This window comes from Mustela nivalis, assembly GCF_964662115.1.
Source record: "Mustela nivalis genome assembly, chromosome: 16".
NCBI classification, from domain to species: Eukaryota; Metazoa; Chordata; class Mammalia; order Carnivora; family Mustelidae; genus Mustela; species Mustela nivalis.
Window position 1 is genome coordinate 43,184,706 of NC_139035.1, and position 16,047 is coordinate 43,200,752.

At 52.4% G+C, this 16,047-nt stretch overlaps 1 long non-coding RNA gene across 3 annotated transcripts; it reads right to left on the bottom strand.

Moving 5' to 3' along the window:
* Window positions 1-8,618: 8,618 nt before the first annotated feature.
* LOC309849917 lies at window positions 8,619-15,682 on the bottom strand. 3 transcript variants are annotated; one of them, XR_014303987.1, is made up of 4 exons: window positions 15,587-15,682; window positions 12,018-12,131; window positions 11,430-11,926; window positions 8,619-9,571 (listed from the first exon to the last, which is right to left on the bottom strand). It is a non-coding gene; the product is annotated as an uncharacterized lncRNA (long non-coding RNA). The 3 variants fall into 3 exon arrangements; XR_014303988.1 differs by lacking the exon at window positions 15,587-15,682 and adding an exon at window positions 14,715-15,427; XR_014303989.1 differs by lacking the exon at window positions 15,587-15,682 and having other exon boundaries at window positions 12,018-12,592.
* Between the last annotated feature and the right edge of the window lie 365 nt (window positions 15,683-16,047).

The following is a 16,047-nucleotide window of genomic DNA, read 5'->3' on the forward strand; positions in this document are numbered from 1 at the left end:
TCCCATCACAAATCTTCAAGAATACACAGAGACCTCAATCAGCATATGAAAGGCAGATGGAAAGATAAATATTTAATGCACTGGGGTGAGTGTCTACAGCGAGGGGCTAATGGGAATAAGGGAAAATAATAAAATAGAAGAAAACACAGCCCTTGCACAGACCAATGACTTAAGGAATTTGATTAGTTCCATGTTATCTAAGATCAGCAGCAGGCGTCCTTTTGTCTGGGTAGAAGGTTGAGCTCCATGAGGGAGATGGACCTGGGACCAGTCAATCACTACCCCATATTTGCTTGCCAACCCCACATTTCCAATGTCTGCCAGTTTCTGAACCTGGGGACTCAACCAGACCCCTTCCCCCACTGCATGGGCACCCAGGATAAGTCACTGGAAGCCTCCTCTTCATCAGCAACCTTGCCCACCACCCTGACCCTGTGGCTCCTACTCTCTACCAGCAGAGTCACAGTCCCAGACTTCCAAGGCTTGCCCACGAACAAGGAGAAAAGGAGGCTGGTTGGCACGCAGTGCCTGGGAGCGTTTGCTAACTTTTTTTTTTAAAGATTTTATTGATTTATTTGACAGACCCAGATCACAAGTAGACAGAGAGGCAGGCAGAGAGAAAGAGGAGGGGAAGCAGGCTCCCTGCTGAGCAGAGAGCCCCATGTGAAGCTTGATCCCAGGACCCTAGGATCATGACCTGAGCTGAAAGGCAAAGGCTTTAACCCACTGAGTCAATCACGTGCTCCAGAGCACTTGCTAACTTTGAGATGAGACAAACCTGAGTTCCAATCTAGATTCCAACAACGAACTGTGCGACCTTGGGCAAATTACTTAACTTCTCTGAACTTCCATTCTCCAAGCAATAAAGTATTTGCAGAGGTCGTCTATTCATTGGTGAAATTCATGGCTCTGGCAGGGACTCACAGCGGCTGGGGTCTGAACCATCATTCTGGTTTAGACACTGATCTGTGGCAGAGACTTGATCCCACACTCTTCCTTGCCTTCTCTCCACACCCCAGCCCTGCTCCCGTCTCCTCTGTTTTCACACACCCTTGGGCTTTGCCTGAGCAGGATCTGCTCTTACCTCCAGACCCCAAGCACTATAACCTTGGAGATCCTCTAAAGTAAGACAGTGCTGAGAGCTGCCCAACCCTGTGGTTACAGGAACTCCCTCCCCTTGATGGCCCACCGCCCTCATTTGCTGAAGAGGAAAGCGTAACACTGCAATGCTGCTGACCCTTTTTCTCCTTAAAATGCCAGAGGGAGACGCATGCCCTGGGGGCTGGTGTCCAAATCTGACATCCTTCTGCAGCACTATTTGTGACGGGAACTCCAAAGCCATTTGTCACGGTAATGATTGCTGATTCTAGAGCATCATGGTGACTGATGGCCGGGCCACCTGGAGCTTGTCCTCACAGTTTTCTCTTTCACTAGAGAGCAATTGCATAGAGTGGTGGCGGTTGGGGGTGGCTAAGGGCTTTGAGATGAGAAGGGAGTCACGGCTCAGCGTGAGGGCAGAGAGGGGTGCAGAGGAATAATCAGTTGATAGAGAAAATACAAAATCCATGCATTTGGGGAGGGGTTGTTTCATCTGAATGCCTCTGGTGTGTCCTCTCCAGGCAAGAATGTCCCCCACCAAAACAGGGAAAGACATGGTACTAAACGTGGTCTGAACCTCAGCGGAGCGAGAGGGAGATCAGGCCCGGCTTGTTCGGCGTCACCGTCAAGGACAGAGCAAGAGGAAATATGGCCGAGAAGCTGAGACACGGGTGAAGAGAGGCTTTAAAGAAATACTTGTCCAGCTACCAGGAAACAGGGCAGGGTGTACGGGATTTTCCAAGGAAACATCTGGACATCTGCCCCTCTTTTTGAGGAAAGAGACGCATCCCTGTCCAAGATGGGGATGGGGTCTGATAGGTTTTGCTTTGCCAGTTTCTAGGAGGCTCAGGATAACAAGAAGGTGGGAAAGGTTGGGGGGTGGCGGGGGTTAGGGTCTGATGTGTCCCCTGGTCACCCCGACTTGTCACAGGCAGCTCAACAAACGGGTGGCGAACGAACATGCAAAGGTCTGCTCACCTTTTCCCAAGCTCCAGGGTTAAGCGTGGAAGTAATGGAAGTCGTGGGTTCACCCAGAACCCAGGACGGTGAGTTTATTTGGAAATAAAGTCTTTGCAGATGTAATTATTAAAGATCTCAAGGTGAAATCTTCCTGGATTTAGGGTGGGCCCCACATCCGATGACTGGTGTCCATCTGAGAAGAGGAGAGGACACACAGAGGAGAGGCCGCAGGAAGACCGGCGCAGAGATTGGAGGGATACGTGTGTAACTCAGGAAGGCCGGAGAATGGCGGCAAGCACCAGAAGCCGGGAGACAGGCATGGAACAGTCTCCCTCAGAGCCTCCAGAAGGAACCAGCTCCACCGGCACCTCTATTTCTGACTCTGTCCTCCGGAACTGTGAGAGAATGAATTTCTCTTTTTAAGCTCCAAGTTTGTGGTGAATTGTTTCTTCAGCCCCAGGAAACTAGCACAAGGGAGTTGGGCTGGAGAGTTCCAGAGATGTTCCAAGTGCCCCAAGGGGCTCCAGGGCAACACCTGGTCTAATGGCCCAAATGTTGGTGTCCATAGGGCCTCTCAGTAGAGGATCTTCAGAAGTAAGAGCTCTTAGGGGTGCCTGGGTGGCTCAGTCTGTCAAGCGCCCGCCTTCAACTCAGGTCATGATCTCAGGATCCTGGGATCGAGCCCCGTGTTGGGCTCCCTGCTCAGCGGGACGCCTGCTTCTCCCTCTGCCTGCTGCTCCCCCTGCTTATGCTCTCTCTCTTTCTAACAGATAAATAAAATCTTAAAAAAAAAAAAAAAAAAAAGAAGAACTACTATTATGTAGCCCCCCTATTCCTGCTCCCTTATAGCCCCCCCAGGAACATACTAACCCCAACTTGAACTGCCCTCGGTGCCCATCAGTGTGGGCCAAAGTGTGGCCTGTCTCGCCACTGTATCTGCTCACGTCTTCTGGTCTCCATGTGCTTGGTTTTCCCCAGGCTCCCTCCCTCACAGGCTCGGGGTGAGAGGTCACGGTCCACCATAGACCCTTTGCCTGTTGGACCTCCAGAGCCCACTTCTCCTTCTCAGTCAGAGATGCCAGTCACAGAAAACACCCCATGATCTCTCTGGCCTGGGGGAAGCTTCCATAGGTGGAAGGTTAAGGGAGGTGAAAACCAGAAGAAACTAAGATCCCAACACTCAAAGTAGGGACCTCAGAAAAGCCCCCAAAATGGCAGCCATGTAGAGAAGGCGCTGTTTTATCCATTATCCTCAGTTCCTCCCATGAAGATACCTGGGAAAGATTCCTTCCTTTAAATGAGATGTCTGTGCATGTGCAATGTTTGGGGAGAACATTTCAGAGTAGACACAGGGCTTCTCTAACAGCAACCCACACGCTTACACTACCACAAGTGGGTCCCCCGAGTCATTCTCTCTCCCTCTCCAGTACTCTTTTTCTTCTTGTTCACCCCTTTGCCCTCCTCATGAGCTGTTCTCAGCCCCACACTGGAGCATCTCACCTTTTATCACGGTCTCAGAGCTGCTCTGCTCCTCCTCGGAGCTTCGGAGGATGAGCAACTCCCAAGACTCAGTCATCCCTGTTCTCCTGGGTGGCCTTCCAGCGCTGTTGCCTGCCTGACTAGCCAGGAGGAGGAGGTGGGCAGCCGTCCTCTCTTCTCCCAGGGCTGGACCAGGTTGGAGAGTTCTGATGCCAAAGACAGACCCAAGGACCTCTTGGGCCCGCTCCCTATAAAAGAGGCAGGGATCCTAGGATGCTGAACGTCTGGAAGGTGGTCATGACCAAATCCCAGAGAAGGGTCTTCTGGGCAAAGAAGAGATTGTCGTCAGGGAGTCGAACAGGGTTTCAATGGGACTCACAGTGGTTTGTTTCTGGGAGCCAGGAACAGCTACAGTGTGCGGTTGTGATCTTGCCCTTTATGTATTCTGTATGTCTGAAGATAATGTGATCTTCAGATCATAATGTGATCTGGGCCCTGCTGTCTTGCTGTTGAAGGAGCAGAGAGGCAAGGGGCCACCAGTGGGGAAGGGCAGTGGAACCATGCCCCTGGAATCCTTGATACCTGGAGGCAGAAGGCCAAGCACATCTAGACAAACACGTCCTGGACAGTATGGGCTGGGCAGGTGTGGAGGGAGACGAGAAAGACCAGACTCAGCAAAGGGATCACGGTCGTGGCAACCATCTGTTCCGTTGCAAATCTGCTTCATTGTCCCTGCCCACCACCAAGTGTTTGTCAGACTGTGTGTCCCAGTGCTTGGTTCGGGGCCGTGGCCACCAGACGCGTGGCTATCTTCCTCCTACCCACAGCTGCTCAGAGTCTGTGCCAGACTAGAACTCTGCCCTCGTCACTCCCAGTGCGGGACCTTCCTCCATGCAAGCCCCAGACTGACTCATCAGGGAAGACTGCGAGTGCACGACGCCCTACAGCCCCCTCGGCCCTCCTCCTGCCTCCCACCTGCGCTGCGGCGCGGCTCCCAGAGCGGCTCCCAGAGCGCGGGGAGTCCCCCTTCATGGAGTCTGGTCTGTGCCAAGGGCAGGCTGGGGTGCCTCCACTAAATTTTAATGGCAGGGTTAGGGCTCGCCAGGGTTGTTTGGTTTGGAAATGCATGCAGAAATGCCTTCAGAACTCCCACAGTTCTCAAAGAAAGGAATTCTAGCACCCAAGACCAAGGACCAGGGATCAGGGATGGGGTTAATTAGGTCCAGAGGCCTACACTTTAGGAAAGGCCAGAGGGCTGTCAGGGAATTACTAGGCGTGGATCATAGAGCCCTGGGGAGCTGGTTCAAGCGAAGGCAGGCGCTGGGAGCCTGCTCACTTGGGAGGGGACCCTGCAGTAGGGGAGACAGTTTTGCTAATTACTAATAGACGTCTTTTGTTCTTAATGAACCGACTCGACTTTCCGCCTCCAACTTGGTTGAGACTCCTGCTTTCTAGGAATGGAGCAGTCCTGAGGCTCAGTGGGGGGACTTGGGAAGACACCCACTCCTTGCTTCCCTGCCAGTCAGGAGGAGAACCTGGGGGTCTGGGGTTCTGGTTAGTTTGGGAGGGGGTGAGGCTGGGGGTCCTGAGAGCTGTCAGGAAAAGAAGATGAGAATGGATAATAACAGAGGTAAGTCACCTTTGTAGGAAAGGAGAAGCAGGGGGTGCCGGACTCCTCCTGAAGACCGGTTTTGGAGCCCGGCTCCTGGTTCCCTTTTCTGAGGGGCACCTCTGTTCCGTCCCTGCTGCCTGTGTTCCCTCCCCCTTTCCCAGGAGGATGCTGAGACCAGCTCAACATTTTATCCTGAGCTATTTTGAGGGGAGAAGAGGGGGGCTGAAGCTGGTGGTGGAGCCAAATCACTCCCTTCTCTCTGGTTCCCACCGTCCCCTCCCCCACCCATGTTTCCAGGTTGCCAAGGAAACCACACAGCCTATCCGCAGCTTCCGTTTTGTTCCTGTAGGACCCAGGAAGCTTCAGAAGGCCCATTCAGGGTGAGGGCTGCTGCTGAGTGAGTGGGCAAGGAGAGACCTCTCTGTCTTGAAGCCTCCTGCAGGGATGCCCTCCCACACAGCTGTGCACATGCACACAAACACACACTCACAGCCTCCCACTGCCCACACATACCTCAGCTCCCACCACTGGGCCAGCACACCTAATGGGAGGAGAGAAGAGCAAACACAGATGGGGAAAATTCACCCTGCCTGCCCCCAAGTAGAACCACATGAGTCTCCATGCTCGTCTCCTGGGTCACTGTGTCACTGGTGAGGTTTAGAGGCCCCACTCCAACAGCACCCTGTCCCCTCGGGCTGGGTCAGTGTCAGGCTATCCAAGGACAGGGGCCCTAGGGAGCAGGAAGAGGCACCAAGCAGACAAAAGGACATGCAGGAATGACCCAGAAGCTCCACAGCAGTGTCAAAGTGTGTGTGACCTTGAGAAGGTCATTCAAGCACCGGCCCAACCTCAGCTTCTGTGAAAGGGGACACAGGCATCGATTGGCCTCTCCATGTGTTCCAAATGTGACCAGGATCCTGAGAGGGCAGAGGCCAAGTAATAAAGCAACTGGTTGTAAAATTGACCAGTGCAGTGGCTTTTCTGTACCTCTCACATCCCAGAACTAAGGCAAACCTCACCATAAAAGAAGGAACTTGCCGGTGATTTGCTGCCCTGAGTAGTGAGTTCCCCATCACTGGAGGTATTCAGGCAGAGGCCAGGGTTCATTGACAAGGCTGCAGTCAAGGAGGCTCCTGCTCTGAGCGAGAGCTTAGGCCAAATGACCTCTGAGGTTCTATTGACAGACAGATTCCCAAGTCCCTGGTTTAGAGCCTGCTCCGTGTGTGATGGCCCAGGGGCCGAGGGCAGAAGGGTCAGCCCTTCATTCCACGCTCTGGCATTCACGATGCAGGCAACGTTCACATGGATCAGCCGCAGGGCGTGGCCATTACTCTTCCTGGAGGGCTTGAGTAGACATGTAAGGAAACCCCCAATGGTTATAGGAACAGGGAGAAGAATTAGAGATACTAGCAGAACCAGCTTAGGGCAGAGGCCCTGTCTAGAAAGCCAATTTCTAGCCAATGAAGAACTGCGTCTCTTAAGAACAAGCCAAGAAAAGTGGTTTTGTTTCAGGGACTGAGAGAGGCAGTATTTGGTCAGGAGAGAGGGGGTGGTGGTCAGTGTCAGGAGAAAGCAAAGTTGGGGCACTACTGTAAGCCTGCATCTCTCAATCCAGGCCCCTGAGAAAAATTGTGGTACCTGTGCTTTCTACCAAGGGAGCAAGAAAATGGGGCTGAAATTTAGTGGCACTCTGCCCCACGAGCAGTACACCCTGCAGAATAGAGGCTGCCTAAAGGAGGTGTCATTTTGTTAAATCTCTTCCAGGGATAGTAGTGGCCCTGCTCTAAGCCAGCACCACAGTGATCTCTTAGGATCTCCCTAAAGAACAAGCCTCACCATGACTCTCTCTGCTTAAACTTTTCAGTGGCTGTTCTGGGGTGGGGGTAGGGAGGGAAGCCAATTTTCTTAATCTGGTTGACAAGACCACGAACATCTGCCTCTCTCTCCCTCCAGGTTCGGTTAACTTGTTTTCTTTACATCGGCTGCACTCCAGCTACATCACCCCACCCACCTTTCCCCAGACTCCACACTCTACCATTCCCAGCTTCCTCAATGCTGTTCCCAGCATAAACAGGGCAGGTAGCCTGGTGGCAAACAACAGAAACCAGCTCGCACTAGCTGAAGCAGGTACCCTGGTGGCTGAAGAATTGATGGGCCAAGCTGAGCCGCAGCTCCCACCACAGACAGGAACGAAGGAAGGCTGCATGGCAGAGGAGGCCAGTGATAGGCGGCGTCTGGTTGGGACACAGCTGCTGGTTCTGCCTCTTCCCTGCTGGCATCCCGCTGGCCCCAGACTAGATATTTGCTGCTAAGATTTCAGAGCAGGCTACCCTTGCCAACTGTCCCGGCCCTTCCTGTCCCTCTCTCCAGTTTCAAAATCCCGAAGACCCCCAAGGAGGGCATCAGATTGGTTAAACTCAGGTTCCAGGGGCCCGCCTTCCCTCCAAGCTCCCTCTACCGTCCCTCTGCCCTCCTCCTGCATATGCCTGTGCAGCAAGGAGGGCCAAGAGACAGAAAATCTGCCCCCTCGGTGTGTGGAGTAGAAGATGGAGTCCCGGGCTTCCTGGGTGGCTCAGTCGGTTAAGCGTCTGACTCTTGGTTGCAGCTCAGGTCGTGACCTTAGGGTCATGGAATCGAGCCCCACATCGGGCTCCATGGTCAGCACAGAGTCTGCTTGAAGTTCTCCCTCTCCCTCTCCCTCTGCCTCTCCCCCTGCTCACTTTCTTTCTAAAATAAATAAATAAGTAAAATCTTTAAAGAGAAAAAGAAAAAAGAAGATGGAGGCCCACATCCACTAAGACTCATGTGATGCGGGATCCCTCTAAAGGAGGAAGGGTGTTCAGATATTGGGCAATCACACACATGACAGATGTCCCTTCACGGCCCTCTTGTCTCCTCATCAATTCCCAGTCATTCCTCCAACGTCACTTCCGTCAAGCCTCCCTCTTATCTAGACAAGCTCAGGCACTTCTTTTTTGTTCCCAGGTAGTAGAAAAGAAAGCCTGTCAGCAAGTGACCTTCTTCCCCGGGAGGCTGGGAAGGTAGATCCCCCAAAAGACACTCCAAAGAGGGGCCCGGTGGGATAAGCATTCAGCTGTCACCAGGTCTTAGTTGCTGTAAATCTGGAATCGCGTGGGTTGACATGAAAATGCTTTACAGTCATTAGGCCCCATTGTGAAGGTAATTATGTGAAGTCCTGTTGCAGACACCTGGGCCAGGAGTGGGCTGAAACTGCCCTGAATGGCCCCCACTGGGGAGAAGAGTGGGAGAGAAGCCTCTGGAAAGGTAGCGAAAACTGCTTAAAATAGAAGGGAACAAGCAGAAGAAAAGATGAAGGAAAAAAGCAGAAGAGGAAGGAGGGAAGCCTGGGGACAGGGACAGAGAGTGGGACAGGAGCGGATGCCACAGCCCAGGGCCAGGACACCTGCACTGATCGAGAAAGAGGGGGTACGCAGTAGAGCTTGCGGCGATCAGAAGGAGGCAGGGAGAGGCGGCTAAGTCAGCAGGGAAGGCCTCCCTCAGTTAAGCAAGCACAGATCAGCAGCCAGTCTGTGCCGGGCACTAAGGGTATAAAGGAATAGGACCATGTACAAAAACGTGCAAACCCCTTACCCTCCAAGGTTTGCAGAAAGTAGAGACAAACATGAACCCGAGATTTTATCAAAATTGTTTGGTAGATGTAGAGACACTTGTAAGAAAAAGAACACAAGGACACATTAATGGGGCAGGGGTCCCAGCTGGAGTTGGTGAGGGGGGAGGCGCCCACAGGGGTCAATGTTGAAGGAGGAGTTTGCAAGAAAAGAAAGGAGAAAGTGGCTTCCTGCCAGGGAAATAACTTGAGCAAACATAGGGGGACATGGGCCCCTGTGGCAGGGTGGGGCACAGCATGAGCTGGAGAGACGGGGAGGGGCCACGTGTCCCTAGCTGAGGAGCTGGGACCTGCAGGTGACACCCAGCAGGTGTTCTCCGGGCAAGACACAGGGAGATTTGCATCCTAAGGTGGTCAGCTTGACTGTAGGGTGAGAGAGGGAGTCATCTGGAGGAAGATAGGAGCCCAGGAGTCGGTCGTGGTTGTCCACGTGAAGGATGCTGGGGTGTTACCGGAGGCGGGGGACACGTAAGGGGAGAACGGCTAGCGGGAGGGCAAGGACATGCCCATGTGCTTGAGACCAGGGAACGTAGAATATCTGTAGATGACCAAAGGGCACACGTGTCCAACAGGCATTTGAATGTGGGTATCTGAAATGGAAGGAAAGGATGGGGGCCAGGGACATAACTGGGCGTCCTCAGCATAGAGAGGAGAGTTGGCGTCAGTGGAGTGGACGAACTCTTGCAAGAAGTGATCGCCCTCAACAGAGCGCTTGGCCCTGGGCTGGAGCTCCGGGAAACGCCAGTGTTTAAGGAGCTCAGGAAAGGAGGAGCCTGAAAAAGAGAACACAAGAGGAAAGTCAGAGAAGCAAGAGAGGAACCACAGGAGAATTAGGGCTCCAGGCCCTAATTTCTGGAAAGGAAGGAGAAGACAGCAGGGTCAAAAGCAGAGATGGTCCAGAAGGTAAAGACAGAAAAGCAGCCACTGGGATTTGCAAACGGGAGGTCATGAATGATGTGGTTGTTTTGTTTTGTTTTGTTTTGTTTTGTTTTAATGAGGGAGAGGGATGGAGGTGTGAGGCAAGAAGTCAGGCCATGGTGAGCCCCGGGGAAAGATGACAGGCCAGTTTTTTTTACTCTGTGGGTTTGAAATTGCATCAAAATAAAAGGTTAGTAGAAAGACAAAAAAAAAAAAAAAAAAGAATACATATAGCATCCTTTAGAATGCTCTAAAAGAATACAGGTACCTTATAAAGAATCAAACAATTCTCAAAGGCATAAAATAGAAAATAAAAATTCTGCCCTGTCTCTATCTGCATCCAAATCTCAGCCTCACTGGTAATTGTACCACAGTTACTGTCCAGTGGCTTCCTTCCAAATCTGTGTTATTTGTTTGTTTGTTTGTTGTTTTCATGAAAATAGAATCATCTTATTAGATTCTGTTTTGTAACTTTAAAAAAATCGATTGCAAGCATTTAGTTATGAGAAGGGACATATTTTACCTGCATTCTTCTTTTTTTTTTTTTAAGATTGTATTTATTTATTTGGCAGAGGGACCACAAGTAGGCAGAGAGAGAGAGGGGAAAGAAGGCTCCTCGCTGAGCAGACCCTGAGATCCTGACCGGAGCCAAAGGCAGAGACTTAACCCACTGAGCCACCCAAGGGCCCTTTATAAGCACGGTATCCTGTTGCATAAATATACAAAAATTCACTATTAATTTTGAAATTGAAAAACCCAAAGAAAAGCACAGAGAATAAAATTTATATACACCCATGTACCCACTGCCTTTTTAAAATAAACGCTAACCGTATGACAGACGTGTTTCCGATTCTTTACCCAGAACAGTGTAGGTTTGTTTAAATGGGATATAATTGAAAAACCCAGGGGGCCTGGAAGTTCCCCAAAAAATGCAAGCCTGACCTCATCACACGCCCATGCCTTCATGCTCCCAGTGGCCTCCACTGCCTCTAGGGTCAGCCCAAACTCCATCATGTGGCATTCCCAGTCCCCTGAACCCCAACAAACCCACACCAACCCCTGTCTCAGCTTCCACTCCTCTCCCCAACTCAGCCATGGTAGGCCATCCCAATTCTAGCACTTTCCAAACAGACATCTCCTATGCCATTTCCTCACACTTCTCTCTTTGGCCACATTGACACCCCTCCCCCACCTGCTACACCCCCTCAGTCCACCTGGAGAAACATCCGTCATCTTCGATGCAGCACAAGAGTTACCCGGGTGCCTTTCTGGGATACCCTCACCCCCTCCAGGTAGGACAGGCTTCTCCCCACTTTGGGCTCCTCTGATGCCATCTCTCTCATGGTTCTTTTAGCCTTCTTTGTTGACTTGCCAATGGCTTGCCCCTGGACTATGAGTCCCCTGAAGGACAAGAGCGTGCTTTATTCATTTCTGACTCCTCGATGTCTGGCATACTCTTGAAGTAGCCTTGTGGACCCCCGCATCTCTGTGACCCATCAACAGGGTAGGTAACCCCAGCCTGATGTGTCCAGAGGCCTCCAAAAATAAGGGGGCCCAGGACCGCTTTAGATTTCCAGGATCACTGTACAGGAGCCCTGCCCCACTCTCCCCTGCCTCCTAACAGCCTCAGGCCTCTCCTGCCCATTCCTTGGCTCAGCCAGAGCTCCTCTCCACAGAGTCAGCAGGGAGCACTCAGCAAAGCTCATTACTTACCGGTCAATGGCCCAGACTCCCATCCCTGCCACGAGCCCACAGAGGCTGTTTGGAGCCCAGCCCCGATTCCTGTAAATGGAAAGCGATTTGCACTCATTTCCGAGATGAATCATTTTGTTTTAATCGCCCGTCCTCTTGCTGGCACTGCCACAGCCACGGCTGCCTGCTCTGCCTTTTGGCCGTCTATTGGCAGGATACCCTTCCAGGTTCTGCTAACCCCCGAGAGGAGAGGTGCAAGGAGGAGCCAGGAGAGGGAACCCCCAGAAGGAGCAGGGGAACAAGGAACGTTGAGCCAAAACTCATGCAAATGACATGATTGTCCTTCTGGAACCCAAGCAAAGATCCCAAATGGGCAGAGATCAGTGCCCAACTTGTGGCCCCCTTGGGGGGCTGCTCCAGAGACCAGACGGCTAATACGATGGAAGCATCTGGTACCCCCAAGTCCTGGGGAAAGTTTCCCAGCCTGGATTTCTTCCAAGCTGGATTAGCTTCACGACCTGGAGAAACATGGGGGAAGGGGTCTCATAACAAACAGGGAAATTCCAGGACCCAGAATTAGCTCCCTGAATTTGGGGATGAAACGGGTGCCAGGTAAGGAGAAGTGAGTCAACATCTGTTTTCCTTCTCAGGCAGCAATTCCAGAAGACCAGGCAGGATAGCGACTATGTTTTCTCTCCGTCTACGAGAAGGCTCATTCTGGATCTGTTGGGGAAGGTCCAGCCTGCCATCAACGAACAGGAAAGCCCCTGCCCAGATTCTGGCCCCTGGGCACCCAGCCGCAAGGGCTGTTCCATGCCAAAGCCTAGAGCCCAGACTCCAGGTATTCCCTCTGAATAAAGAAGAACCCACGACCACCAAGTCCAGGAGCATGCTAGCTCCGCCCAGGAGAATGGACTTTTAACCTCTCTCAGGTCCTGACCTGGCTGGAAAGGGGAGGTGTGGGAGCCGGAGGGGAATTCCTGGCCAGGGAAGCAGGAAGGCTGAAGGACCCTGGTGGACGCCGATCTCCCTCCCAGCTTGCCAATCAGGAGGCACCCAGGGGACCTGCGTGCGACAGAGGGATGACCTAGATGACTGCTGGGGAACTCTTCCCGCCCGAGCGTCCTTGGACTCGAGTATTCTAGAGTTTGAAAGCCTTCCACGGCGTGACCCAGGCAGGGGGATGAGAGAACCGTGGTCACGTCAGCTGTAATTGAGTCTCTAAGAGAAGAGGCCTCCCTCTTTTAAAATCTTTTGAAAAATAGATAAATAGTTAATTAATTTAATAAGTAAATAAATTATATATTTATTTATTTTATTTTAAAAATAAAATAAATAAATTAAACTCCCACTGAAGAGGGCAGGCTTTCCTGGGTCCCTTTCTCTCTCAACACCCTCCCCCCCCACCCTGTGCAGCACGATGCCTGCCCCCTACACCCCCTTCCTCCTCTGACTGTGAACTCAAGCCTCAAGCTGACTGGCCTTGCTGGGAGTTCGCCAAGAAGAACTCCCTCCTTGTCCCCCCCTGCTCTGCTAGGCCAAAGGAAGGGACAGGCTGGTGTTTCCACAGCAGGTTACTGACCCTGCTGGGAAGCGGGGACCCCAGGGAAGCTGTGTGAGAACAGCCAGGACTTGTACGTCTCCATCTGCTCCGTCCACACTGCCGCTGTGAGCGAGTCCAAGGGCAGAGAGACGTGGGTTTCCTTGCAAACGATGTCTCTCCCAGGGAAGAAAGGAGACCAGACTCACTCAACAAATATTTTCTGAGTGCCTACTATGTGCCAGACGCAGCTTTGTGCAAAACAGGCCAAGTCCCTGCTCTCACAGGGCTGACACGCTACAGTGGACGGTTGAAGGTCGGAATTGACTCAGGCCTGAGAGAGAGCTAGTGGGCTTCCGCGGAGGAGGCAACGGAGCTTCTGGAGGAAAAGTGAGTGAGGAGGGAGGTAGAACAGGGCCCCAGCCTCCCTGGGACAGGAAAGACTGGGCACGGCGGCCGTGACTCCAGCCCCAGCCTCCTTCCCAGAGGGCCCGTCAAGTGCAAGGGTCCCCGTGCACATCTGGGAAGATGAGCTGTTCTGAGGCCCCTCGGCCCCTCTCCTCCCCTTTCCTTCCACCTTCCCCTTTCCCTCCCTCCTCTGCTTCTTCCCCTCCACTTCCTCCCAGCCAGCGGCACAAGCCACCAGCACAAGCCACCAGCAGGCTCTTCGGCTCCCTTCCTGGCTTAGAGGTTAGTCAATGCTGGCCAATAGGTCCTGACAGCTCTTGCCTCCAAGAGAGCCCCCTGGGATCGAAAGTCGGGGGATATGGACCAGAATTCCAAAGTCCCAGACAGAGGACAGGTAAACAAACAGGGAAAAACTGTGGGACACAAAGAGTTAAGCTCGGCCTGCAGCTGTCTGGGTTAACGTGTAGGAGATAATGTGTGTGCGGGCTCCAAGCAGAGAGCCCAGTGTATGTCACGGCTCAGTAAATATTAGCCTGCCACCCTTCCCTCTCCCTCTCTCTCTCCTTACATGCCTTCCTTCCTTCCTTCCTTCCCTCCGCTGGACAATACCTCCCATGCAGCTGCCTTATTAATGATTTATAACATCACCGATAGTAATAAGATTCATAAAAATTCAAATTGTGGGAGCCTCACTCCACCTCTCCAGCTCCAGATGCGGAGAGCCGCGCGTGTCACCTTCTACTAGGAAGCAGGGGCAGTCTCTCACCCCCGTTTTAGGCTTTTAATTCAGATGGTCCCACTCTTTAGGATGTCCTTGAGTATCCGTGTGGGTGTCTCATCTGTCCAGACGTGGCTGAGACAGGGGACAGACAAGGCGACCATGGCTAGGCCCCCTAATTTTTGCTTTTCTCCGTAGACAGGCAGTCGGCAGTTCCAAGGGCTCCCTTTGGCAGGTGTCAGCCAAAGACTTCTCCCTGTGCCTATCCTGGGTCCTGGCCTCGGATCTCAGGCCCCAGCCTCCCTCTGCCCCTTTTCGGCCCTTTATTTACTGCTAATGGATCTCTCCCACATGAATTCTTAGCACCCGCGGATGTATGCCTTGATTTCGATGAAGCCTTTATGGATTGTCCTCGACTTTCAAGATACCAACGACAGCGAAGCTTAAATTCTAATGTGTGATAACAATAGCTCCAGCTCACAAAACACACCCGCCTCCCAGAGGAATTCGGAGCACTTAACAAGTTCTTTTTGGTGCGGGCAACTGTTGTTCCCAGTTCCCGGGGAAAGTAAGACAAAACAATATCCTGGCTTATTCTGGGAAGAAAGGCGTCAAGGAGAAGAGGTGGGGATGTACTTACTCGAGAGGGCAGGAGAGAGGAGCTCACATTTTGAAGGAATCAGTAGATGCCTCTTCTTCCATTTTTAGAAACCACCCCCGTGGCCCCCAGTTTGGGCCTCGAATGAAGGTGGACACATCGAAGAAGTGGAAAGCAGATCTGCATGCTAGTTTTGAGGGCACCCAGGGCGCGGCTCAGTGCCCCAGCAGACAGAGGGGAGAACCTCTCTGCAACTCCCTCTGTACCTTGCAGGCTTGGGGCGGGGGTGGGGGGGTGGGGGGGCCACATCCTGCCTGACTCTGTCCCTTCCCCACCCCCCCCCACCCTCTTCAGCGCTAATAGACTTCTCCCCTTCTGGGTCCTACCCTCAAAATCTTGAGGGCTGTCACTCTCAGAAGCTGGACGCTGGGTGACCAAGGACACTTTGAGCCCCCTACCCACCAGCCCACCCTGACCTATTCAGGGAAGTCCTTCTTTTTTTTTTTTTTTTAAAGATTTATTTATTAATTTATTTGAGAAAGAGAGAGAGGAGGGGCAAAAGGAGAGAATCCCAAGCAGACACCCAGCTGAGTGCGGAGGCCAATGCGTGGCTCCATCCCATGACCCATGAGGTCAAAACCCATGAGATCACAAGAGCCGAAATCATGAGTCAGACGCCCAACGGATTGAGCCACCCAAGCGTCCCAGCCACGTCTTTTCGTTTCTGCCCGGGGAGTCCCTAACCCTCCTTCTGCAAGCCAGCCCTCCTGTCTGTCACCCACCTGACCCTCTCCCAGCCAACGCTCTGGCTGGCCGCCTTGCCTTATAGCTTCGGCCTCCTGATCTCGGCGGGAAGAGGCAGTCTCTCTAGGCTCAGGGACCTCCTGCTGTGGCCCCTTCTACAACATTCTCACCCTCACTTCCCTTCTCCTTTTCTTCTCTGGCTTCCTCTCCTTTTACACTGTTTGGAAACCTGCCTCCAGTCAGACGGGTGCTTCTGTTCTGCATGCACGTAGCCCCTCGTCTGACCGTCTCTGACACAGCCAGGCTGAATTATTCATTAACAGGAGCGAGCCAGCCCACTGACTGCACAAAACCACTGAGGTTTGGTGAGCTGTTTTAGTATCTCTTATTGATGCCTTGAGCTCTTTTTCTAACTTGCTAACATCCCATCAAAAGGGATTAGAGGGGCCAAGCGGAGGACAGGAGACAAAAGGGCGAGGCCTACACTGACGGAGAAAAATGGTGATTTTGTGTTCTGGCTTCCCAGACATCACAGGAAGACATATGGATCTTCTTCTTTAAGTGTTTCCCAGGTTTCTTTGGAGGTTTGTGAAGGAAATGCTAAGCTTCCTGTTCGCTCCTCACCTTCCTG